Here is a 27,745-nt window from a genome sequence, read left to right as displayed (position 1 = left end):
TATCATATGTGAGGCCTTGTGTTTAATCCCCCTACAAAAAAAAAAAACTACATAGCGTAAATTTATAAAAATAGAAAGAATACTAAAACATTTTTTATTTCAAGAATTATAACAGGTGCAATTATCAAAGCCGTGTGGTGTTGGTGAAAATATATACCTATAGTTCAATGGAATAGAACAGAAATTTCAGTAATCTATCTGCATACATAAGATCAATAAATCATCCCCCCCAACCAAGATGAAACAAAAATATAATTTTAAAAAATAATGATGAAAAATGTCTATCTGTATGTATTTTTAAATATGTCAATATCAGTTATTATTTAGAAACTGCTTCTTAAAAAACATGAACCAACACTGTTAAGACACCAAGAAGAAAATTTCCACCACTTTAGAATAGGCAAAGATTTCCTAGGAAAGACATGGAAAAGTGCAAACTACAAAGAAAAGAACAATGTTAGGCACTAAAAAATATTTTAAAAAATTACTGATCTTCGAAAGTCATACTCAAGGAATTAGAACACAAACATTGGAAAAGAGAAGTGTCTTTTTCACATAATACATAAGATTTTGTAATATTGGATAAGGCAAACTTTATAACTCATTAATGAAAATAGCCTGCCCAACTACAAATGACCAAAATATTAGAAGATTTAAAACAACCAATAAATATGTAAAAATGCTCAATATTTAAAATTAAATTGCAAAATCAAATGTCAATGAGAAATTGCTACATGCATTAGAATGACTAACATTAGATAGTTGATCACACTAAGCACTGAGAAGTAGTGCACACCTGTAATTCCAGTGCTTTGGGCTCTGAAGGATGAGGCAGGTGAGTTCAAAGCCAGCCTCAGCAAAAGCAAGGCACTAAGCAACTCAGTGAGACCCTGTCTCTAAATAAAATACAAAATAGGAATGGGGATGTGGTTCAGTGGTCAAATGCCCCTAAGTTAAATCCCCCCGCCCCCAAAAAATGATAGTTGATAAGACTAAATTTTGTTAAAGATGTGTTGGAACTGGAATTCTCATTCAGTTCTGATGGGACTGGAAAATGATGTGAGCACTGTGAAAATCAGTTCCAGATTGCTTAGAAGAAAACACACACACACACACACACACACACACACACACGCACACGCACACACACACACAAGTTGAAGGCAAGAGACATAAACAATATATCTAATAAAGGCTTGTTAACATAATCACTTTATTAATAATATCATAAAGCTAAAAAATACATAAAATTGGTCCCAATAGATACATGGATAAACAAATGACATATATTTGACAATAGGACACTGATAAATAAAAATGAAGACTCATAGAGGAAACCAAATGAATGAATAAAAATCATTTTACTACATGCAAAAGGGTAGACTTGAAATAATAAATAAATAAGCAAGTTATGTATTAGGTATTATGTGTTAGGTAAAGAAATTTCTATTAAATGTAAACTAAACTCCATTTGTATCATAAAAGTCAATTCTTGTCTTAACCCAGGTGTGGAGATCAGGATGCAATCTAGTGAGTAAAGAGAAAACTTCTGTGATAGGCAGAAATTTTCTGTATTTAGTTTGTAGCAGTGGTTTATGAGTGCACAAATCTGTCAAATGACTTAAAATCCATTATTTTAAATAAATGTAGCTCATTGTACCTAGTACATTAATAAATATGCCAAGACATATCAAAGGTATGGAAGTTCTGCTTCTGGTCTGTCAGAGTTTATTTCTAGAGAAAAGACAACATTCATACAGGCAACAACTATTATGTATTAAAGAAATGTAAAAATACAACAAAACAAAAATCTACCCTGAGTGCACTTAGAAAATGAAAAAAAAAATCAGGCAGATTCTGCTTTGGCAGAAGTTCTTATTTTATCCTTTAATCAAAGTGTGGACTATAATCATTGTTGTTTGCTACCATGAAGACATAGAAAATACACATTTTTTTTAGTCCCAAAAAGCATGGAATGAATTTTGTGGTTATCAAATTCACTGACAGAGGGACAAACAATAAATGTTATTCATAAGATTATTTGTTTGTACAATACTATGTTTTGTATGATACAATATAATTATAATCGAAGAACAATATCAGAGGATACCAAATCTCTGTAAATATTCTCCAGTGTTCAGGTTTTCAGCTGTATTTTGAAATGCATTCATTTAGCAAACAGTGACCAAGTGAATCAGATCTGCAAAAACTGAATAAAAATACAAACTGCAACCCGATATAATTTGAGTCCAACTTAGAAAATTATCTATAGACAAAAACAATCTATGATTTTTAAAATATTAAAAAAGCATCAGTATTTCTACAATGTATGTTTCACAATGTTGAAAATGTAATCAAAACTTCTAGTCTTATGAAATAAAACACTGAAAAGAAAACTCAAATAACAGAATTAATCATGAGAATTCATAGGAGAAAATGATTTTTAAAGTAGTTTCCATAACTATGGGTAATGCTATAAAATAAATCATGATCATGATAAATAAGAAGTTGGTAAAATTTTTGTGAAGAGAGAGACTATAAAGTAGAAATAATCAGAGATTTTAATGCTGAAAATAAAACATCTGAAATAGAGAAAATGCCTACCATATTAACATGGTAGGCATGTTAATATGTCAATTCCTCTCCACCAAAATAATTCCAAGATTTAAGACTGGGACATAAGAATATATAATCTTATCTGAAAAAAGGGACTTTTCAAATATGATTGTCTTCAAAAATATGATAAAGTTATTAAATTTTAATAGCTTTAACCTTTAATAACCAAACCTTCATAACAGATCACATGTATAAATGATATTCTAATATTCATCAAAATTTATTATCACTTAGAGCATGATTTGTTACATAATTTACAGAACCCAGAGCAAAATAAGATCATATTTCCCCTTGTTAAAAATTATTCAAAATATCAACATTATAACACTGTGGCATTGAATGAAATGGAGGGCTCTTCAGGGCACAGAGACCCATGAACTGCATGGATCAGCCAAATGCCCATGAAGCTGGCCCTGACTTAACAGGTTTTTCGCATCTCATTTTTTCTTTTTCTTTTTTCTTTCTTTTCTTTTTTTTTTTTTTTGGCCCAAGGATTGAACTCAGGGACATTCAGCCACTGAACCACATCCCCACCCCTATTTTGTATTTTATTTAGAGACAGAATCTCACTGAGTTGCTTAGTGCCTTGCCATTGCTGAAACTGGCTTTGAACTTGCGATTTTCCTGTATCAGCCTCCCTAGCTGCTGGGATTACAAGTGTGAAGCACCGTGCCTCTCCCACATCTCACATTTATAACTGGGAGTGTGCTTACTAGCTTCTCTGTAAGCTGTGAGAGTCAGAACAACATTAATGTGCATGTTATCCACAATTTTTATTTCAGTTAAAAAGATGTAGTGGCGAGATTGGAGAGAGGTGTGGGGAGCAGATAAAATCAGGCTTATGGTACTCAGCCAGACTCAATGGTCCTTTCCTCCTCAACATGCATCAGAGCCCACCTAAGTGCACTCTTCTAGATTTTGTAAGTGCATCGGTTTGAAGAGCTTTTATTTTTTCTGTTCTAACCAGACTATAACCAAATGAAAAATAAAAACTACTCAAATTGAACTTGAAACCAACAGCTTAGTTCTAAGAGCAAAAGAGGAGAAAAGAGAATGGAAGCATGATAAAAGATAAGAAGTTTGCCACAGGGATTTAAAAGACAGAAGTCCTATAAATTGTAATTGTAAATTTAAGAGGAAAAGATTCACAATTAACCATCCAGTTGTCCCTCTGAATATATTTGGTTGGTGAATCTATCATGAAAGGAAAATTAAGTGTTCTTCTTCTTTTTTTCCAGAAGTGACCTATAATGGTGAACTACTACATAAATATAAAGTATTCAAAAAATGTTGAAAAATGGATTTCAAGGTATGGATCCATTAAAAGAGATTAAAGAGGTGAAGTGACTTGCCCTAAAAAGTTAAGAAGCTATAGAAAGTTTCCCTTCATCAAATTGTAATAAAATACCACCTACTTCATCCACACTGAGAGAAGTACAAGGTAAAACAGATCATGGAATTTTACTATGTACTATTATCTCTTGAAGAGTTGGGGATAGGAAGAAAACATCAAAGAATATTGGACTCTCTTTTTATTATTTATTAATGACAGAGTGGTTCAAATAATCTGAAACCATGGTAGACATTAATGAATTGAGAATATGAGCACATGCATTTATGTTGTTAAGAGCCACAATTTGCACTGAAATTCAAATATGGGTGGGAGAATATAAGAAATAACGCTAAATTTTTGTTGAAATTGCAAATGAATTTATATGTGTAAATCAATTGTTTTTATATAAATTACTACCTCTAATTTTCCATGTATGTATGCATGTGAAAGCGATAAAAATGTTGATAATATATTGTCTAGAATCTATTTCTCTCTAAATATATATATATTTATATAATATATATTATACATTCATAAGGCTTTATATAAGCATTCTTCTTTGTTATATTTGAATGCATTTATGGATATTATATATGAAACTATATATGTATGAATTTGTGTGTGTATATGTGCAATTATATGTTCCTTAGTTCTGTCTAATGAAAGTATTTTAAAAAAACAAAGAAATTTTAACTGCTAAGATCCATACCTTCAACATCTTGCCCAGATGTTGGTCTCTGATATCGTTTTTCACTAAGAGGAATAGGATCTCCTTGGAGAAATTGTTTATTTCAGGGAGAGGCAGGCTAGTTATGCGTCTTGAATATCTTGTTTTGCCAGAATGTAGGAAATAATATCAAGTCACACTGGCAAGGGGATTCAACCACCACAACAAATCTAGTCCAGGAATCATTATCTTCCACCCCATAGGCTAGAAATTTCCTTCTTCACTTGGAGGCAACAGGAATCCAGTCTTGGGAAAACTACTTGTCCTTCCAGCCTCAGGCAGCATCATCAAGGGACCATAGGAACCTCAGATAAGGCAAGTAAACCAATATACCTCTGCAAGGAGTCTAAAATTAAACAAGTCTTGAAACTGAAATCCACAAACAAGACTGGGCTCTGGTGCTAAACCTAACTGGGGTTACTTTTTGCTAAAATAAAAGATTTAAATAGGATTATGAGTGTTCGAACATGTAGAGGAAAATCACAACTTGAATGAGAAAAGAAAACCAACCAACACAAGAGCTGAAATAAATCATTATTAGAATTATCTGACACAGATTTTCAAGCAGCCAATTGAACAAATACTGCACGATTGACTATACAATATATTGAAACAATATACAATATACTGAAACAAATGAAAATCTCAGTAAAGACGGGAGGATATTATATAATAATCAAATGGAAACCATAGAACTGGAAAATGTAGTTTAAATAAATTTCAGGTGCGTTCTATAGTAGAATAGAGATAAAAGAGTATAGAAAATGTAAACTTCAGGAGAGAGAAAAATATCTAACCTAAAAACAACAGAAAAGAGATCCCAAGATAAATAAATGAATAAAACCTCTTGGACCCAAAGGACAATAACAGTTTAATCATTATTAATCATCATTTGTGTCATTGGAATTCTAGAAAGAAAGAAGAATATAAATGTCTTTAAAGTAGTCAAAACACTCAGGCAATATATACAGGAGACCGAGAATTTTAATAATTTTTGATTTCTCATATGAATCCATTGACCCCGACAGAAGTGTTGTAACATTTTCCAAGAGCTAAATGTTAAGAGCTAAACAACCATTAAGCACAAATCCTATATTTGTTACAGCTACCATTCAAGGCAAATAAAACGAATTTGTCACTAACAAATCTACTCTTTAAAAATGGCTGAAGCAAGTGCTTCAAACAGAAAAAAACAAGGATGTAAAATGAATCTCAGATCATTAGGAAGGAAAAAAAAAGACAACAGCAGATAATTGTAATGAACTATTAATTTCCTTATATTTATTTGAAATCATGTGTGATGATTGAAACAAACAACAAAAAAGACACACATCACATGAAAGACAATGATAGCTAATTGTATGGAAAGTAAAAGAAGCTAAATTGACTTTTCATACTTCACTCAAATATACTCAGGGGTACCAGCAGACAATACGCCATTTGTGTATATTGTAATTTCCAGAGAAACTACAAGGAAACTATATAAAGAGGCAGACACCATGCAAATAGACACACACACACACACACACACACACACACACACACTTATTGATAGCTATAACAAATCCTACAAAAATGTTCAAGTAACTCACAGTAGCACAAGAAAAGTAAAAGGGATAAAACGTCAGAGGTATATGATAACAATGATAGAATAATAGACAAACTTTAGTTTATTAATATTACCTTAAATGTAAATGTCCTAAATATACTAATTAAATGGCAGAGATAGGCAGAACAAACTAAAAAGCTATGATACTAGTAATTATATGGAAGATGTGCACAATAAAACCTATCAAATAGTAAAATCATATATATAAAAGAATAGCATTTATATATATATATATATATATATATATATATATATATATATATATACTCATTGGAATTCTTGAAATAAAGAAAATAAAGAAAAATATATACATGCTATCCATCATTTATCAGCTATTCCTTTACCAAGAGAGACCATACTTGAAAACATGAAAGTACCGGCAACATATTTACATTATTTGAGAACCAAAGTAGAAATCAACAAAAATAAAAAATAACATTTTTAAATGAAGGAATTAAATAGGACAATTTTAAATAATTCATGAGTTAGTGAAGGTGTTCAAGGAAAGAAAAATTATGTAGACCTGAAATGAAATGAAAATATAATATATAATAATATGTGACATGCAGGTAAACACAGTGCTAACAGGACAAGTTATAGAACTAAATGCTTACATTTCAAATGGGAAAAGTTTTCAATTAGTATGCTAATTTCTTGCCTTAAGATACTTTATAAAGAAAGTAAATTAAACCCAGTGCAAGCACAAGTAAATAAATAAAGACACAAGCAGAAATAATTAAAATTGAAATGGGGAAACAATAAAGTAAATCAATGAAGCAAAGTTTCATTCTTCGAAAGTAGGATGTGGTGGCACCTGCCTGTGATTTCAGTTATTTTGGAATCTGAATCAGGGGAACCACAAACTACAGGCCAGACTGAACAACTTACTGAGATCCTGTTCCAAAATTAAGTTCCAAAGGGCTAAGGAGGTAACTCAGTGTTAGACTACACCTCAATTCAATAACCTACTATCTAATAAAAAAAAGTTCTTGAAAATTAATAAATAAAATTGAAACATAGACCAGCAAAAATAAATAGCAAAGAAGCAGCCATCATCAATCTTAGGAATGAAATAGAAGGTAATTCTAAAGATTCTGATTCTACTAAAATAAAAATAAGATCATACTAATATTTTAATCATAAACTTAACAACATGAGAGAAACACATTTGATTGCTTAAAAATCAAAATTACCAAAATCAATCAAGGTGAAATAAGAAATTTATATTATCATATACATCCATTAAAAAAATCAAATTTATAATTTAAAAACATCTCTCTAATGACCAGGTTCAGAGGGCTTTAGTAGAGAATTCTTTACTAGAGAATTTATTAGAGAATTAGCACCCAAAATATACAATCTCTTGTAGGTAGATTTCCCAAGTACTTTAGTGGGCCAGTATCAGTCTGATTCCAAAAGAAAAAAAAGGCATTGTATAAACAAAAGAAAAAACAATACAGACCAAACTAGCCCATAAATTTAGAGGCACATTTTTAAACAAAATATTAGTAAACCAAATTCAACAATATATTTTAAAAGTTTCTACATTAGCAAATGAGGTTTATTGTCCAGGTTTAAGATCAACATATGATATTTTAAAATAAGTCAATGTGATCCACCACCTTGACATTCAAAAGAAAGAGAGAGAGAAAGAAAGAAAACAAAAGAAACAAAAAGAAAATTACAGGATCATATCAATTGATGTAGAATTTTTTTAAAGTACCTTTTCATGACAAAAACTATGTTAAATTATGATAGAAATAAATGATTTTGAGTTATAAAAAACAAACAACTTCAGACTAGTTAGCATTGTACTTCTGGTGAAAGATTGAGTAACTTCCCTCTAGGACAGAGAAATAAGGCATGTATGGCTCTTCTTGTTACTCTTATGGTGCTGCATGTTCCAATCAGGGCAATAATGTAAGGAAAGGAAATAATCATATTTAGATTGAAAATAAATGAAGGGAGCTATGTCTGTAGGTGTTGAGTTTCTACACAGGACGATCATAAGGAATCTCCATAGCCAAGAATAAAAACATGGAACTAACATGTCTGATCATAAAGGTTTCAGGACACATGATAAGCACACAAACACACACACACACACATACACACACAAAACCACCTTTCTTTATAGTAACAATAAACTGGAGAAAATAGATAAATTTGCACCTCCCCAACAATCCCATTCCCAGAGAATTCTCACTATTTGTCTTATTTGGCAACTAAAACTACAAACAGCAGCAACAAGAATCTTTGAGAGAAAGGTAAATCTGATTTTCAGATTTGTTGCATTATCTTTTTAAAAATTTCCAGGTTTTCATATGCAAGAAATACCTGAGACACATAAAGAAATGGAAAAGTATGGTCTGACATACTCCCACAACAACAGAATTAAAGCAAACCAAAATCAGGAACTCTTAAAAAGGATTATGCACTATGGTAGATGGGATTTAACCTGAAAAATGAAAAGTTAATATACTATCTGAAAATTAATTAAGGCAATGTACCATATTATATAACACGAAGTAAAAATATATATTATCATCTCAATAGATGTAGAAAATGACTGCAACATTTCAAAATCAGTTATTAAATACACTTACCAAACTAGAATATAAACAAATCCCTTAATTTAAATAAGGTAATTTTTGAAAAACCTTCAGGGAAAGCACACTTTATGATCCGTGACCAAAGACTTCCCCATTCAATGGAAGGAAAAAGACAAGAATGAAGATCTGTTCTCTGAATGTCTACTCAACATTATACTGAAGTCTGTTCAATGTTTCAACTTGAAAAGGAAAAAAATAAAAGAACATTTGCAGATGACATGATCTCATATATGAAAATCCCTATCTTCCATACACATACACACATGCACATGTGTGCACATGCACACACCTGTAACACACATGCTAAATACTATTTAGACTAATAAAGGAATTCAATGAACAAAGAAAACAAAATAAACATGCAAACCCCATTTTTTTTTGTATACCCTCAACAAAAGCTTGGCCAAGCTTTAGTAAGCATGTCATTTACCATTGATGGGGATATAAAACATTGCAGCCACTTTGGAAAACAATTTGGTAAGTTCTCAAACAGTTCAGTACAGAGTTATCATATAGCAAAATGTAAGTATATACCCTAGATTAATGAAAACATATCCACACAAAAGTCTTTATAAAGTATTCATAGTGGTATTACTTACAGTTTGTCAAAAGTGGAGAAACCCCAAATATTCATCAACTGACCCAAATGTAATATAGAGATCACATATTCCTTGGCTTTATTAAAAATTGATTAATACGAAATGTCCAGAAGAGACAAGTCCATATAAATAGACAGTAGGCAGCTGAATACCAAAAGCTGGATGATGGGGAAATCAGTTAAGAAGTTTCTTTTGAATTGCCAAAAATGTTCTAAATTTAGACAGTGCTTAGTGTCTCATATATCTGTGAATTTGAATTGTACACATCACAAGGGTGAAGTTCATGTTATCTAATGATATGTCTATAAAGATATTAATTAAAATATTATCATCAACCATTTTTTATTACTTACTAATGCAATTTCTAAATTCTACTCAAAAGGTTCTGGTCAAGCAAAAGACCAACTTGAATAATGTGTGACTCTGTTATGTTGGAGATGGGCATGGGAAAAGGACTGCCCCTAGGATTCTACCTGAAGGTACTTCATGTGAGGGAAAATTGGGCCATCTTGCAATTAAAGAGAGGAAGCTAGATGACCACAAAGGGAATTGAAGACTATGAAAAGACAGCCTTTACTCTTAGGCAAGTGCAGTAGCCCAAAGGACTGCCCTAGATTTAATTTTTTTCTAGTAAACATATTATTAGCAATTTGGTTTGCTCCTGTTTCTGTGTACTTTGGGGTGTGAGGAGTTACACTAGGGCAATAGGAAATAAATTATGTAAAATTCAGCTGTCAATCAAGGTGCCAATCAACCCCAGTTCCACCCAGGAGAGAAGAGGGACAATTAGCACAGCCCAATTTAAAAAAAAAAAAGCTGGATAGACATGGCATTGAGGTACTTCTCAGCGTGACCCACTCAGCTTTCCAAGAGAGTTACTTTTGCTTTCAGTAAACCTCTGACTGGCATGCCACTGAATTTTTTTCTCTGAACAAAAAGAACCTGGACCTGAAACCTGCTGGGCACTCCTGCTCTTTTGCCAGTAACATTTGTTTTATATCCTCTGCTAAGCCTATGTATTTTGGCTTAATCTTTCTTTTAAGCTTATTGAATTTTATTGATTTTTAATTCTTTGGCTATAATTTTCCCTATTATCATTTGCTTTTCTTGAAAACATTATAATAACTTGCTTCCAAAATTACCTTCAATACAGTTGATATTCATAGTGATAGAATTCCCTCCTATATCATAGTAGGACTTAACTGTACAACGAATTTGAAACTAATATACATTATTTCCTAGATTAGTTCATATCAGAGACTGAGCTTCAGTACAAGTCACCATCTTCTACATAGCTCACTCATTCTGGGGGAAGACATCTGGGTTTGTCATGAGCCACACATAGGGGAGAAAGTGAAGGTTTATCTCAACAGCCTCATGAGGGATATTGGAATTGGATCATCCAACTTCTATCAAACATTCAGTTTCAAGCAGTATGTGAATGACACCCCCAATAGCGCATTGGTTACCTTGGAAACAGATTATCCAACGGTGGTCAAGCCTTCAGTTGACTATATCCTCAAAATAATTGCAAACTCATGAGACATCTCATGCCAGCTTTTTTTTTTTTTTTTTGTAACTCTCAGAAACTGTAAGATAATGTTTGGTGTTTAATATGACTGTTTTGGAGAATATTTGTTATGCCACAATAGTTAACTAATATGTATGCTGTAGCATAGAGTCCCTTGAGTATACACATGCAACAACAATTTACTTCTTAATTTTCACATTCATATTTTCATAAATCTGAATATGCCACAAAGTTTCCTAGCAATAATTTTTTTTCTGTAATATTTACTTTATACCTTAAAGGAAGCTCACTTAGCATTTGTTCTCTAGTAGATTATATATTTTTTAAATATACTAACATGCCACTCTTATCCATATATATATCCACATATATATCCATATGTATATTCATATATATATCCATATCTATCTATATCTATCTATCTATATATCACAAATCTTTTATTTTAAAGTATTGCTGCATTTTAAAAGAGTACTTATTTGTGGTACCTGATTTTTTAATATGCATGCACAAAGAGAAGACAATACTCTGGGAAGAATTATATTTTTCAGATTATAGAATGAATATTTGGTTAATATCATGTTAAATCACTTTGCATTCTGAGATACTGAGGAAATGAGAAGAAAAAGAAATACTTTAGATATAGTTAAGACTGTTTAAATTGTCTGTTAATGGCTCATTCTAATTTTGTCACAACCAAAAATATCCTAGATTACCTTAGAGGAAGATAAGAGCTAGTTAAGCATTTAATGTTGAAAATAAAATAGGTTAGTCCTACACAATTAGTAAGATCTTGATGAAGATAACAAGCTATAGTTGCCACTGTAATTAGCTTTTAAAATACTCAAATGACACAAATATATTAAGACAGCTATCACAAAGGCCCAATATCATGTACTCTTCATTTTTGAATTTGATGATTAAGCTAAATGCAAATTTAACGCTCCTTGTTTTTTTTCTTTTCATTACTAAACACAAGCTCTATCATGCAATGTATTGAATATTAAATTATATTTTCATATTACATTATTAGCATCTGTGAATCAACATATTTTGTGATAATTTTGAATATTTTTGTTCAAAGTAAAAATGTCAGTGGCAAAATTGACAAAATTTTGTTATTTAAGCCCAACACATTTTCAGTTAGGGATACTGTGGGACATGGTTGATTCTTTTTTTTCTTTATTCTACGAAGCCAATAGATTAAAGTTTTAATGTGTTCTTCTCTCCATCATTATTATTTATTTGTGTTTTTATTTGTTTGTGTCTTTGATTGTCTTTTTGTATCAGGGATTTAACCCAGGGGTGCTTACTACTGAACCATGTCCAAATCCTCTTTTATTTATTTATTTACTTTTTTTTTGAGACAAGAGTCTTGCTGTTTTGCATAGGGTCTTGCTAAATTGCTGAGACTGTCTTTGAACTTGAGATCCTTCTGCCTCAGCCTCCCAAGCAGCTGGGATTACCTGGGGATGCCATTGTGCCTAGCTTATTTGGAGCTTTTTCTTTATATAAATAACTTCTGTTTTTTTAAACGTCTCCCTGGCCTCAGCTTTAAATTTATCTTCATCTCCTCTCTATAAGTTTAGTTTTAAATCTTCACCCTATTATTTGCTGTTGTGTACAGCAATCACTTATTGCTTTAGCACTCTCATTTACAAAATAGGAACTACAATAGTACCTGCCTTATGGGGATGCTTAGTGCTTGAAACTAGGTGTGGCTTAGTGTAATTGTTCAATAAATGTAAGCTATTATAATTATTGCTAATATTGTTTTAATTAAAAACACAGTCATGTGTTTTTAAATCCTTTAGAAATGTCCCTTGATCTTGGAGTAATGTCAAAATCATATAATGTATAAAATTTCCTTATTCTGGCTTCTGTATATAACTCCTGTCTTATCTCTTCAAAATCGTAAGCCTAATAATAAAGAATTATTCTATTTCTAAAAATCCTACATTTTGGGTGAGAGGGGGTTTCCTTGTTATCTGGTTTGGAAGACCTTCAAAAATTTTCTAAACTATTCTTTCACCTCTTATTCACCTCAAGTTATATTCTATCAGAATTTTCCTGAAACCACCCACCCAATTTTTTGAGTACTTTTAGATGTTGTGATTTATGTATTCCTTTAATAATCTATATACAGATTATTTTTTTCTTACTAAATATTCTCCAATGTCCTTCCAAACCATGTTCTCACCTGCAGCATGAACTGGGAGGCTACCCTCCTAACACTTCCCAGTTAGGTTCAATTATTCAAAACTGGAAAGTATGAGAAGGGGAAGAGAGTGAGGTAGGAGTGTTCATTCCCTTAACATTTGCCCTTCAGATGCACCTTCTCAAGGTGCGTCTGCAGGGCAAATTCTCAATTTTTTTCAGATTCTGGTAAAGATTTACTTGCATATCATGCCTGTAGATATTAATCGTCCAATCAGGTTTTATCCCTGGTCTACTGAACCATCACTTGTAATTCCTTATACTCTATGGTATTTGTAAATGATTCCTTTCTTCAACTTTTCTGAAATTTCCACTTTGACAACGCCATGTGTTTCTTGCTAAGAACTTCATAGTAATGTGAAGTACTATGTGTGTAACAGTAAGAACAGTTTGGTTATGTTGTGATAACAAACAAGCCTCAAAGTCTCAGGAACTTAAAATAAGCCCAAGTATTTTTTCTTCTCATGGTGGCTGCAGTCCAGTAACGGAGGAAGGCCCCAAGTGTCTATGCTTCCATAATATTCGAGCAAGGAAAAACAAAATGTGCAGATAACACATGAGCTCCTAGAAGCTTCAGAAGTGAAACATAGCTTTCTGCTGATTCTTCACCAGCCCACTCAGTATCCTAGAAATATGTCTTTCAAAAAAGTAAGAAAATGAATGAAAGGAAAATGAGGGGTACTGATGAAAACATTATGATTTCTTTACTTTACAGTACAAAAGCTTTCCAATCTCCAGGTAAAACAGGAAGGGCCTTTCTTTCTTCATCTCCAAGCCCCCATGATCAAGCAGTGTGCTTAGAAAATATCATAATTGCTTAGTGAATGAATAAATAGTTTTGCTCTGTACAAATAAAATAGTAATTAATAAAATAAATTAAATCAAGCTATTTTAAACACAATTTACAATAAAGCTATTCTGCCATTGTCATAATATAAATGAGCCAAAATAGCTTCATTACCCTTTATGATTCAAAACAGATGACATTTTCCAAATATTGCAATATTCAGGAAAATAGGCTCTGAGTTTATATTTAAGAAATCTGGATTTAACAGTCAACCTCAAAATCAACCATAATGTAATTCCAAATGCATTTTTTAAATGATATATTTTTATTTAAAAAATACCTTCAGGTTGTTCCTGGTGGCACACACCTGTAGTCCCAGCAGCTCTGGAGAATGAGGCAGGAGGATCACGAGCTCAAAGCCAGCCTCAGCAAAAGCAAGGTGCTAAGCACCTCAGTGAAACCCTGTCTCTGAAGAAAATACAAAAAATAGGGCTGGAAATATGACTCAGTGGTCCAGTGGTCCGGAATTTAACCCCCAGTATCATCTGCCCCCCAAAAAATGTACCTTCAGATTTAAAATTGAGTATTTTAGTGTGGAATTACATACTTTCATGGAACGTAACAGGTAGCAATGCACTTGATATTTTTTTGCATTTTGATAATCAAAATGATGACCCAGTATCACTTTCAAATTCATGCATCAGATGAGATATGGAAATATTAAATGAACCAGCATAATAATCAATCTTGATCTATACCAGATACTGAATTTGGCATGTTGTTGGTTAAGATAACACTTTTCTTCCTGTCATATTTTTTTCTCTGGCTGTGAACAGATATAGTTAATTCTGAAAATTTATTTTAAAAATACAAATCAGGCTGGGAAAAATCCTTTCAAAAATGCTGTGATGATGACAGCTTGTTTTTTCTTTATGTTGTTTTAGAGTGTAGCATACCTGGATACATGTATTAAAACATTATCCATAGATTTGCTGGCTCATCAGGAAAGGCATTGGCTTCTTCTGATTGTTATGACATAACTTGCTCCTTTCAGGAAGAGAGCTGTTGTCTCATGTTATACTGAACACTACATATTCATTTAGAAATCATCATTGTTTCTGATTATAATCCATGATGGTGAAGAAATCTCACCTGAAATCATATGCAAGATTTTTCCACTAGGCTATTGTGACTGCAATGAGCTATCTGGACTCTGGTTTTATCAAATCCTATAATACTCTGCAGTTATCATTCTTAGCATTATCAGACCTATAAATTTTTATGTAAGCATACACTTAATAACTTTGAGAACACTTCAGTTTTAAGTATTCCACTTGTATTTACTAAGTAAAACATATTTTTAAGATAGATATTTTAGTCAATCCATGGGTTCAGATTTATCAACTAAATTGTTGATATAATGAATTGCTTTCCTTTGGAAACAATAATTATATATCTTCTCAGTACAGTTTATGAAAAGGTTGAAATTTATATCAGTGTTCCTTTTCAATAAATATAATGAATTTACTTCCTTGGACACCAAAACAGAATTAAAAATAAATAAATAAATAACCCATTCTTTTAAGAAAGAGAAACAAGGAAATTCAAAAACAAGAATTTAAAAATAAATGCTTCTTAGGCATTCTAGAAACTAACAAAAATTAACCAAATTCTGTTGCCACCACTTCTCATATTGAGTAAATCTATAAAACAATACTAATTGTTTATAAAGGCAAATTGATCATATTATAAGAGCATCATAAAAGTTTTTCAAAACTATTAAATGTGCTTCCCTAAAGAAAGCAAAATATCATTGTCAACCATTTTTGTGTGGATTTTACATTTGTTATGAATGTTTAGAGCAAGAAGAGCTCCTTGATTTCTCAAGATCAGAGAGGCTGCTGGTATAATATCTTCTCTGTTTCCTTACTGTGCATAATCAGCCTGGCAATGAGAACAATTCAGATTGTACTTTCACATAGCATTTTTTTTTTTTGCCAATAGGTGGGGGTATCAGGGATTGAACTCATGGGCACTCAACCACTGAGCCACTTCCCCAGCCCTATTTTGTATTTTATTTATTTACTTTGTATTTTATTTATTCACTGAGTTATTTAGCACCTCACCTTTGCTGAGGCTGGCCTTAAACTCAGGATCCTCCTGTCTCAGCCTCCAGAGCCACTGGGATTACAGGTATGCGCCACCACGCCCAGCTATTCACTTAGCACTTTATATAACAATAACTAGTTAGTCTAAACACCATAGTGATAGCATTTTTAGCTCTTTCTTTCTTCCATATGTTTCTATCTCCTCTCTGCCATGTGGCTCTGACCTCAGTGCTTTTTTTTTTTTTTTTTTGCACATTTCTCACTCTTCTGTAACTCCATACTGATGAAAACAAATCTCCATTTCTAAATCTAATTCTATACCTAAATACAAAATGCACACACAATACTTCATACGTGTTTCCTTTGACAATTAAGGGTTACCTCAAAAACATACCCACCTTCATACTTTGAAAGATCCTTTTTTTGTAAAATAAAATAGAGATGTATAAAACCATGGGAAACAAATGCATGAATGGATATGGATATTGCTATAAGGGAACCCTTGTAATGACCACCTAGATCAAGATAGAACTTTGTTATTAAATAACTCAAGTAGATATCTCAAATATCTCTATAAACACTGTTATTTAATCTTAATGTCCTCAACTTCTGCAAATAACCATTATTCAGATTTATATAGTAACTACTTGCTGATGACTTTTAAATTATTTTATCACACCTATGTGCATCAACATACATTGTGGGTTTGTGTAAATTTAGTGAAGATGTTACAATCTTTTTAATTAATGTTGTCTTCCCAGTATGGTTTGCATTTTGTCACAAAAGGCATTTTGCCCAAGATTTACAAGCTGAAAGTAAGGACAAGCCAATATTTTACTGTTGCACTCAGTGAAATAAACAAGGCTCTTTAGAAAAACCAAAAGGTTGGGTTGTTGGTTTCTTCTTGATGGGAGCTTGTTTCTAGGACTTTTCAGTTGGAAAGAGAGATGATAGAAAAATAATTGATGAAACTGATTATATTGGTATTTCTCATTCAAATTCAGGACACTAGAGTATTTATTTAATATTCTTTATATTACATCTATATCAGTTTTTTCTTTCTATACCAAGTGTTGGTTTTCAGATTGCAGGGAACAGTATCATTATAGCTCTTTATTCCTCATTTTCTGATTCATACTTTACACAGACAAGAACAGCAAAAGAAGACTCTTGCTATCAACACTAATTATTACTGAGAGCAAAAAAAATGTTTTTACTGAGAGCAAAAAAAAATGTTTGCCGGTGCTATCTTCACTCCCCATTTGTTTGATGCACTCTGTGTATGTCGTTATGGCAACATGGCCATTTCACAACATATTCTTTTTCTCTAATTTCTCATTTAGTTGAGTTCTATAAGCAAGCATGTATTTATTACTCACTGTTAGTCCATATGTTGAAATCTTTTTATTTTGGTTGGCGTTTATTTTGTAGTAATTTTCTTTATTGATTTATATGTCAAGCCTTACAGCAGCACCACATCGTGTGGGTGAGGGAGCTTTGTAGTAATATTTGAAATCAGGCAATGTGAGTTCTCCAACTTTGTTCTGATTTTCAACATTGTTTGGAATCCTTTGCATTTCTCGGATGAAATTGTCTATTTCTGCAGAAAACAAGTTGGAACAGGAGATTGGATATGGCATGTGTTGAGTCAAATCGCTTTTGGGAAGTGTTGGCCTGTTATCAATGTTACATTTCCAATTCACAAATGTAGGAACCTTTCCCATTTATTTTGGTATTCTTTTATTACTTTCAACAATGTTTGGTACTTTTAAGTATGCAAGTCTTGTGAGTATTGAGTGAAATTTATTCCTAAATCGTACGTTTTGATGTTTACAGATGGAATTGTTCTGTCTCCTTGCATCATTATTTATTGTTAATGTGTGGCAATACAACTTGTTTTGTTCATAGATACTGAATAGTACAACTATGCCCAACATGTTAATGAGTTCTAATTCCATTTTTGTGTATTCCTTTAGTTTTTCTATAAAGAACATAACCTCTTCTGAGAATATTTATCATTTCACTTCTTTTCAATCTGTATGCTTTTCATTTCTTTTTCCTGCCACTAGCTAGCACTTCCCATAAAAATGTTAAATAGAAGTAACAAATGCAGACAGAATCTCTTGTTTCTTGATGCCCGTGAAGAGCTTTTACTTTTCAACATTGACTATGAGATTAGGTTTTTTAAAATTTTTTTCTAGATAATCCTTCTTAAGGATGAGGAAGTTCCTTTTCATTCCTTGTATGTTGAATGCTCTTATGACAGGGTGATGACATTTGGCATATTTTTTCATATCTAAGAAAATGATCATATGGCTTTTCTCCTCGGTTATAGAAATATTGTATATTACACTGACTGAATTTCACATCTGGAGCCAAACTTGCCCTAGTAAATCCCACTGACTAAAGTGGAATTTATAGTCATATTCTTTTTATATATGGCTAGACTCAGTTTGCTAGTATGGTGTTGAATATGTACGTATCTATGTTTAAAAGAGATATTAGTCTGTACTTTTCTTTTGTGATCTTTGACTTTTTCAGGTATCAGGATACTATTGGTTTTACACAATTTGTTGGGAAGATTGTCTCACCTCCATTATTTGAACAGTTTTTAAGAGTTGGAGTTAAGTTATATTTGATAGACTTCACCAGGATAGCCATCTGTTTTTTTTTATTACATATTAAATTATGTTACTTGTTTTAATTCTGTTCAGATTTTCTAGTTCTTCTGGGGTCAGTTTAGGTACTTTGTGTATTTCTAGAAACCTGTCAATATTTCTAAGTTTTCTAATCTGTTACCACATAATTATCTCAAGTATTCTCTTATAATTTTTAATATTTCTATAGTTAATAGCAATGTGTTCTCATTTATTCCAGATCTAGTTAATTTGAATATTTTATCTTATTTTTTGGTCAAACTAGCCGAAACTTTCAATTTTGTTCACATTTTCAAATAGTTGTCCCATTTATTAATTTTCTTCATTGTTGTGATATTCTCACTTATTAATGATCTATTTTTTATTATTATTTAATTTTTCTTTGTTTGAGTTGTTTGCTCTTTTTTACCACTTCTCAAAGTGAAATGATGTTAATTTAATATCTTCACTCTTAATTATAAGTGTTTACAACTGTACATTTCACTCTCAACATGATTTTGCAGAATAGCTTTTATATTTTGTGTTTATTGCTTTCATATATCTTAAAGTATTTTATAATTTCCAATGTGATTTCTTCTTTGGTTTGTTTCTTAGCTAGGACTGTGTGGTTTATTTTTCATGTATTTCTGAATTTCCATGTTTTCTTCTCTTAATGATTTCTGATTTTATTCCATGTGGTTAGAGAACATCCTTTGAATAACTTTAATTTTTTTAATTTATTGAGGCTTGTATAGCCTAGCATTCAGTCTATTATAAAAAAATGCTCTGTGTGTATTTGAGAACATATATACTCAGTTATTAAAGTACAAGAGAGGTTCATTTGTTCAGTTGATTTATGGTGACATTCCTTTTTTTTTTTATAAAATCTATCTTTTGTCTCATTTTTATCAATTAACAAAATGGGGTATGGAGGTTTCCATTTATTACTCTTGAAATTTTCAAATTTGCTTCAAATTTATCAATTTATGCATCATGTATTTTGGGGCAAACTGTAATATTAGGTCCACATATTTGTTAATTGTGACAATTTTATATTTATAACTTTACAAATAATTATCACAAAATAAAATGTCTTTCTTTATCTAAATTAAATTATTTGTGTTAAAATGTATATTCCTATCTTAATATGGACATTCCAATAGCTTTTGGGCATAGTGTGCACATTTTCTCTGTTTATCTTTTACTTTCAATTTATTTGTACCTTAAAATCAAAAGTTGCATTTTGTACACAGTATAGAGATGGACTATTTTTAAAAATAATAATAAATTATAATTTAAAATGTCTGTGTTTTGAATCAAGTAATCAATTTTTATATTTAATGTAATTGCTGATAAGTTAGTTTATTTTTGTTGTTGTTGTTTTGTGCTGGGGAGTGAACCCATGGGTACTTCTTCCTTAAGTACACCCTTAGCCTTTTATATTTCATTTATTTATCTATCTATTTATTTATTTTTTGAGACACAATCTCTCTTAAGTTGCTGAGACTGACCTACAACTTGCAATTCTTCCCTCAGTTTACTAAATTCCTTGAATTACAGGAATGTGCCACAGGACTCAGTTAAAGTATTATTTTATTTATTTTTAATTAATTTATTCATTTTAAATAGGTATATATGACAGCAGAATGCATTTTGATTCATTGTACACAATCACAACACAACTTTTCATTTCTCTGGTTGTACAAGATGTAGAATCGCATCATATGTGTAGTCATACATGTACCTAGGGTAATGATGTCCATCTCTTTCTACCATTTTTCCTGCCCCATACCCCCTCCCCACCGCTCCTTCCCCTTTGCCCAAAGTTCTTCCATTTTTCCCATGCTCACCCCATTATGGATCAGCGTCCACTAAAGCTACCATTAAAAAAGTGTTTTCTTTGTACCTTCGGTTCTTTTTTTTTTTTTTTTAATTCTTCAACTAATATTGTTTCCTGTGTTAAGTGAGTGAGTAGGTTTTTTCTCACATATAATTTTAACATTTCCCATTGTTTTTCTTTTTCTTGAAGGCTTTGAATTTTTTCTTTTTCTTTTTTCTTTTCTTTTAGTGATTGCCTTGGGAATTGGAGGTGATACCAATAATATTGTTTGGATAAAGACCAACTTAGCTTCAATAGCTCACTAACACTGTGTTCTCCATTAATGTAACTTCATGGCTTACCTTTCCATAGTGTTAATTTTTTGAGAGCCACAGAGGAGTCGGAATGGCCCCTGGCATTTTGCCAGAAGTAATGGTTGAGAGGCGAGCCATTAAGATGATGCTGGATTGATTCAATTTTATATTAGACCTTTACTGTCCAGTAATAGGATGGCTCTTGCTGCGTTGGGTGCTGGCTACTTTGGAGTTCCCATTGAGTTCTCAAGGGGTTCCGAGAGAGAGTGCCAGAGTGAGTGCATGCACAGCCTGGGGGAGGGAGTTCTGGTTGGTGCGTGGTGTGTTCCTGGAGGAGCAGCGTGGGTGGCGTTCTGGAGAATTCCCAGGGAGTGTGTGTGGAGTGTGCTGGTGGAGTTCAGGAATAAAATTTGTTCCTGCTTGAGTGGCTCATGATTTGTGCCCAGCCAGACTAAAACATTAATTGTATTGCCATAAAATTACATCTTTATGCATAAAACTAAGAGATTATCATTTTGTACAAGTTGGCTTTTGCATGAAAGTGAAAAAAATTTAAACCAAATTTCATTGAGATTTTCTCAAATGTTTACCTGCATATTTATTTTTACTGGTGATCTTTACTTTTTCTTTTGAGGAGACTCTCTTTAATATTTATTAAGATTTAATATTTTCTGTAGGATATGTCTGCTGATAAATATTATCAGTTAATGCTTGTCTGAATTATTTTTTTCTTTACTTATAAATGTTATTTTGCTAGGTATAGAATTTGTTGTTAACCTCCTTATATTTCTATGTTTCAATGCTTTAAATATGTCATTCTTGTGTCTCCTGGGTTTTATTCATTGTCATGCCAATTCATCTGAGAATAGGATTCTGAATGCTGTACTAATGGGTCACTCTTTTGTCTTTGATTTTCATTAGTTTAACTTTGATATGTCTATGTGTGGAATTATTTTAGTTTATATTACTTTGAGTTTATTGAATTTTTTTGAATATGTCTATTAATATTTTTCACTAGATGTGTAAACTTTTCAGAAATTATTTCTTCAAATAGTCTTTCCTCTCTCTTTCTCATTTCCTTCTGAGTCTTTGATTCTATACAAAATGGTAGAATTCATGGTTTCCACAAATCTCCTGAGGCTCTGTTTCATTGTTCAAATCTTTTTTTGTTCTTTTATTTTTTTTTACATTAGATAACTCAATTGTCTGTATTCAAATCCATTGATCTTTTTATTTTCTGGAGATTCACTACTACAGAACCTCTCTAGAGAATATCTTATTTCATTTATACTTCATTACAACTTTGGAGTTTCAATTTGGTTCACTCCTTTTTTTAAAATTTTGCTTTTTATTGGGTGTCTCAATCTCATATGACATCATTCTCATACTTTCAGTTAGTTTTCTAAACATGGCTTCCTTCATTTTTTTTTTTTGGACATATTTGCAATGGCTTTTGTCTACATCTTTATCCAGTAAACCCACATGTGGTATTCCTAGGGAATGGTTTCTCCTGACTTCCTTTTTCCTATGTGTGATCATACTTCCCTTATTCTCTCAATAGTATATTCAAAAGTCTTACAAAAATTTAAGGGAACTAATATTTTAAATTTTATTTTTGTTTATTTTGGAAATCAGTCCCTTTTTTTACTTAAGATGGTAGTTTTACCTATTAGTTGTTGCTACTTATGTGTTGGTTTGTCTAGCAAATTTCTTGGAATAACTTTGCATTATCTGAGTTATTTGTCCTGTGAGGGTGATAATTAAAATAATTTCTTTAAAATTTTGAACCAATATTTCTCTCACAAGTGCCAACAGGCTCATTATTTTGGCAGACAGAACACAGTGTGCCTTAGTCTTCAATTTCAGTTTTATGGAGTTTCAATTTTAGCCAGTATGGAGAGATTGGGTTTTTTTAGTGTCCACTTTGGGCATATATACAGTTCTGAACATGTGTTTACTTTTCTAAGTTCGCCTGTATATGCTGAAGCTATTAAAATCCCCCTATCAATATCTCATTCCTGTTTTTTCCTTTATTATATTTATTTATTTATTTATTTATTTATTTATTTATTTTATTTATTTTATTTTTTTTTTGCCAGCCTCTTGTTAGCCCTACTTGTATTACTGCCTTAGACAGCTGAAATGTTAAAAATTTGCCACTAATCATTTTTGACAAATTCCCTGTGGGTAGTGCTGTTTGCACAGAGTAAGCTTGCCAAATAGAGACAAGACCTGGGAATGGAGCTTGCCAGAGTTGTTGACACATGTTAAGTAGGACCAGCTCTCTGGGAAAGCTTTTGGTTAGCTCCAAACTTATTTTCCTCTTTACTCCATACTTTTTTTTTTTTTGGACAGCTATTCTAGCTGGGAGGCTGTTAGTTTTTAAGACTACTATGGAGCTGTAGAGAGCGATAGGAATTAAAAAGTTTAAAATTCAGATATAGAGCACTACTTAGGTGGTCAAATATTTTAGTTACTTTCCAGATCTTTAGAAATACAATTTTTGACATTTTTGACAATTTTGATATGTTATTATTGCTCTTAGATAAAAGTAGGTTTGCAGAGATTGTAACTCTGTTGTTCCCAAAGTTAGCATCCTGAATTTCTTGTCAAAGAACCTTTAATTTCTGTATCTTATAATTCTTTGTCGACCTTAAATATGATTGCCATTTATTTTGTAAAATATGAAAGTGATGATGATAAAATACAGAGTAAGAAGAGAATAGAAGCATGATCTATTCCTCTTGAAATATTTCAGCTGGTGGGTGCAGGAAAATTAGACATACAAAACAAGATAAAGGTAAGATTAGTGAGTAGACAGAAAAAAGAGATTATGTTATCGCAGAGATCACAGGAAAGTCACTTTTAATATAAAAATGTCAATTTTTTAAAGCCACTGAAAGATCAAGTAAGATAAGCTCTGAAGTGACCACACACTTTTCAACATGTAGTCACTGAACACAGTGAGAGCAATTCTGGTTCTGTGATGGTGACAGATGCCATATCCATGGGTTAGTGTCATTGAATGTGAATATTTATTGGTCCACTTTCTGTGCTAATAACACAATACCACAATATATTTCAAAGTAAGAAGTTTATTTGGGGTCATGATTCTTCTTGACATCCAAGGTTGAGGGACTCTTTCTTATGATAGCTGCTTTGCTGGCTTGTCCTGAGGCAGTGCAAAGGTCACCTTGAAGGAGGGGGTGTGGACATTTAAGTGTTGGCTTCTTGTCTCTCTCAGGTTTTTTGTAAAGTCACATCTACCCTTTTCTCAATCACCTCCCAAAAATCCCACCTAGAAACAGCACAGCTAGATTATATTCCCATCCTCTTAATTTCTCACAATAATGTTTAGACTCTGGCAGGAGTTTTGGAAGGGATGAGTCATGAACAGTCATGAAAATTAATGGATAACACAGCCAAATATTTTATAAAAATCCAATTTAAATGAACAATGAGAGATAGAAAAGTGCCTGAGGCACTTTGGTCAATTATCTATACCTTTTAAAGATTAGATTTTTTAAAAAAGTAACCTTCCTGGGTATAGAGACTGATGCCTGTAATCCCAGCAATTTGGGAGGTTAAGGCAGGAGGATCAAAATTCAAGGCCAGCCTGGGTAATTTAATAAAGACCCTGTCTCAGTATAAAAGGCTGGGGTGTAATTCAATGGGTTACACATCTCTGGGTTCAATTCCCAGTAAAACACATACACACACACACACACACACACACACACACACACACACAGCCTTAACATCAAGGCCAGATGTCCTGACAATGTTCTTTTACTTTATTTTTCATCAGCACTTAATACCCACTCACCACACTCTATTGTATTTCAATTATTATAGTGCATACCTGGATGCACATCTTTTTGTTTTCTGTTACAAATTTTCTGAATATATAGTGTTTCACCTTTAGCTATTATACTATGGATTATGTATCAGACACATAATAAAATTCTTCAGGACTTTCTGATAACAAATTGACTCAGCCAGTCTTTTATTTAACTTGTGTTCACTTGTATAGTTACAAGTGAGGCTTAACACTATTTTTTTCTATGGTTAATTGTTTTTCTGTTCAATAAGCTCATGCCTAGACACACCTACCTACCTTTAGGCAATTTGATTTTCCTGGAAAGAAAGAGGCAAGTGCTCAAAAATTGTTGAGTTTAAGTTAATATTACTTGAAAATCTAAATGTCTGAATTCTGTACAGAAGAGATAAAGTTTCAGATGCTCTTTCTTCCTGACTCTCCAGAAACCTTATGTAAATGTTATATACTAGGGAATAAAAAATTATCTTTGTTACTGTCTAGCTGCCTAAGTTCCCTTAAGTTATTTTATACATTTTTAGTTCGGTTTCTATGAATTTAACATGGAAATTATAATTTTCTAAAGTGCTCTTCATAGATCGAAGACTACACAAATTTTATTTATTTCATTATTGTCATTATAATAAAATCCTTACTACCACTATCATAAACCCTTATCATTGAAAAATATTTATGCTCTAATATTAACTTATTTCAAATTGCTACTATTTTTTTTTCATGAGTATTGACTCAACCTTACCCTGACAAATCATCAAGAACTCTTGTGTGTGTTTATGAATCAAACCACAGAATATAAGTGAAAGCTGAAGTTCTGGAGTCAAACTTTATACTTGTAATTCTTAGGTTACCATTTAATAATTTTGTCACACTGATGAAGCTATGTATTCCTCTGCTTCATTCATTAACAATCTAGAATATGGAAATAGCTTTATTATATATACATTAGAATACATCAGGATTAAATAGATGAGTACATGTAAAGGACTTACAATAATGTCAATAATTAGTCTATGATCCCTTGGAAGACAGAAAAGTAAATGCTTCACATGAGAAATTAAACAGTTTTAAAACAATGACTTTTTCCCTTATTTTGGTCATAACCAAGAAGATAGAACTTGGTAAAAAACATGACCATTTGAACAAAATCCTATAAACATGGCCCACAGTAGTAAATGCTTAAAAATATAACCCTTAAGCCACAATAGTAAAATATGCTATAATTTCAGAATTATTTTATTCGTAATAATCCTTTTTAATAATAACTATTGAATTACTTATTGAGAATAGCGGTACCATTTTCCTATACTTACTTTATCTCAAATTTTTAAAACTTTATTGATACATAATTTATGCATCATATAATTTATTAATTTAAAATGTTCAATTCAAAGATCTTCAATACAAGTAAACAGTTTCGAACATTTTCATCACCTGTGAAGGAAACTCTGAGCCTCCTAGCTACCACTACTCTTTCTCTGGCAGTCTCCATCCATCTCTCGATGAACATTGGTCTGTCACTGTAGCTGAACATAAATTTATTTGAAATACAGAGAGGTAAATAAGAATTTTTTATAAATATATAACAATAATTTGAAAAAAGAAAAATCTACAATTTATTCTTGGTCCATTTAAAAAAAAAATCATAGACCTTCTCTTAATTAAAGTAACATAAAAGGTTCAGAAACTTTTGGACTAGGAATCAGGTACATCCAAATAAATGTGGGACAGGATACAACATGACCACATTAAAGAAATAAACCACTTTTAGCATTGGGTATGATTTACCTTGCTACATTATTTTAATATAAAATTGGTAATACTTCATCTTCCAGTGAAGAATATTAAGAGAATGATTGAAATTAGAAAAATAAAAACAAGTAGAAGTATCTTAAAACTCTTTCATAGAAACAACTCATATTCAAAATCATTTGAGTATTATGGTCTAGCTTGCTTCATTTTCAGTTTTTTTTTCTCCCTATAGTGATGGGGATCAAACCCAAGGGCCTTGTGCATGCGAGGCAAGCACTGTACAAACTGAACTTTATCCCTAGCCCCAGCTTCAGTCTTATATAGAGCCTATATGTGATAAGATGGCTTTAGTTAATTTCATAAAATTTCCTCCTGTGATTGGTAAATCAGTTTTTCTCTGAAGATTTGAGGACTTTCAGTATTTTACATTTGTATATTTCACTATTACTTGAATGACCTAGTTTTATTTTGTTAAAGCATTTAATTGCATTTACACACAACTACTAACACATATATACATTTATTTTATATTTATAAGCCTGTAATAATTCACTAATAGATATATTCATGTAATCATTCGAGTATAATATATGTGTCAATTCACTATTCATATAAAAATCTGTATTTTTTATACAACACCACTTACTAGGTTATGAGAGTTTCTGTCTGATGACCAGAACCTAAAAGAATAAATCACAAAAGAATAATTATTAGATATTCTACTGATTAGTACAATATACTAAAAGATGAATGCCATGAATATATAAAAATGTTAAAAATATGTAGTTTCTGGTTAGTAGTCTCTTGGTGTTTTGAAAGAATTTGTAATTGATTTTAAAAATATGAAAAATTAATAAATAATTAGATAAACTTTAATCTTTAAGGACACTAAGTGCTGAATTTACTAAAGATAAAGGTAGTCAATCTACTAAGTTCAAAGCAATGATACACTTCTGCATCTAATACAAATATACTGTTAACTAACTCATTTTTTGTAAATGCACTTCTATTTTAGAATAAAAGTTCAAAAAGTAATATTAATAATTGAAATGTATTGTTTTAAAATGTAAGTCTATGTATACATAAAATTATGTATACATAAAACTGTTCATAGTGAAATTCCATGACAAAGTTGACACTGAAAAAAATGATGGCTATAAAATATAGTTCATCAGCCTCAGCAAAAACAACATGGTAAGCAATTCAATGAGACCCTGTCTGTAAATAAAATGCAAAATAGGCCTGGAGAT

This window comes from Callospermophilus lateralis, unplaced genomic scaffold (assembly GCF_048772815.1).
Source record: "Callospermophilus lateralis isolate mCalLat2 unplaced genomic scaffold, mCalLat2.hap1 Scaffold_146, whole genome shotgun sequence".
Lineage (NCBI taxonomy): Eukaryota > Metazoa > Chordata > Mammalia > Rodentia > Sciuridae > Callospermophilus > Callospermophilus lateralis.
The sequence above is the reverse complement of the archived record's forward strand: the minus strand, read 5'-3'. Positions refer to the sequence as shown.